Source organism: Rhagoletis pomonella, unplaced genomic scaffold (assembly GCF_013731165.1).
Source record: "Rhagoletis pomonella isolate Grant_MI unplaced genomic scaffold, Rhpom_1.0 Rhpom_scaffold_00002, whole genome shotgun sequence".
Classification (NCBI taxonomy): Eukaryota; Metazoa; Arthropoda; class Insecta; order Diptera; family Tephritidae; genus Rhagoletis; species Rhagoletis pomonella.
The window spans coordinates 94,261,386-94,262,861 of NW_023458556.1; positions in this window are offsets into that span (position 1 = coordinate 94,261,386).

Below are 1,476 nucleotides of genomic sequence, written 5' to 3' on the forward strand. Positions count from 1 at the left end.
TGCTCTTGTTACCGTCAAATGACATGCTAAATAGTACAAAGGTACATAATTACTTGCTCTTGACATTATTTTATGTTACTTACCGGAATTAGTGAAAGTGGATTTTGTGAAATTGGACCCTTTGAACATTGTGTTATTAATACTATGACAGAGAACACGCAGTATACGTCGCATGAATATGCGGATATTCACCTAATTTACGGTGAAGCTTGCTGTAATGCCAGAGCTGCTCAAAGACTCTATGCAGAGCGATACCCCAATCGTCGACATCCGGGTCGAGAAGTATTCGCCCGGACCCATAGAGAAATATATGAAGGTAAGTGATTTTTACACCTTTCTTGTTTGCTTGCTTGTTAACTATCATTTTTCACTTTTTTAAGGTCGCATACCTGGAAGGCGTGGTGGCGAAACAGGACGTCCTGCAACGGTAGATGTTGAAGCTGTGTTAGAGGAAGTGGAACTAGGACCATCGACTTCAGTGAGAATGATAGAAAGAAGGACGGGAATACCAAAAACTACAGTTCACAAAGCTTTAAAAGACCATCGATTTCATCCCTACCACATTCAACGTGTTCAGGCTCTACAGGAAAGAGATTACCTGTCGAGGGTTAGATTTTGCCGTGAAATGTTGCGAATGCATGAATCAGACCCCAACTTTTTTAATAAAATAATTTGGAGCGATGAATCATCATGCAAACGTGATGGTTATTTTAATTTACGTAACCTTCACAGTTGGCAGATAGAAAGTCCTTAGGAAATGAGAGAAGATCGTTCGCAGTACCGGTACAAAATAAATTTGTGGTGCGGTAGTTTTAATTGTCAGATATTGGGACCTGTGGAACTGCCGCCAACGCTCAACTCTCACAGTTATTGAGAGTTCCTTCAGGAACGGCTTCGAACTCTTTTGGAAGATGTACCCTTAAACCTGCGGCGAAGACTATGGCTGCAAAATGACGGGTGCCCTGCTCACTACGGGCGTGAAGTAAGAGCTCATTTAGACGAAACTTATCCTCGCCGATGGATTGGACGATACGGGCCAATCACGTGGCCCGCTAGATCGCCAGACCTGAATCCATTAGATTTTTTCTACTGGGGCTGTCTTAAGGACAAAATTTATTCAAAAACAATTCAAAACGAAGAGCATTTGCGGGAACAAATAAATGGAGCTGCTGCTGAGATAGCCCAATTGAGTGTAAGATCTCTAAAAGCGTCTTTTCTTAAAAGGTGCCGAGCTTGTATTAGAGTAGAAGGTCGCCAATTTGAGCATATTTTATCAATAAATGAATAAATTTCTCTTCAAACGACTCATGTATATTTTATTTCACGTGAATCCATGCTTCACAAAAAATATTGATAGATATAGCCCTTGTTATAGACTCTAGTCCGAATTCCGGTAAGTAACACAAAATAATGTCAGGAGCAGGTAATAATGTACCTTTGTACTATTTAGCATGTCATTTGACGGTAACAAGAGCA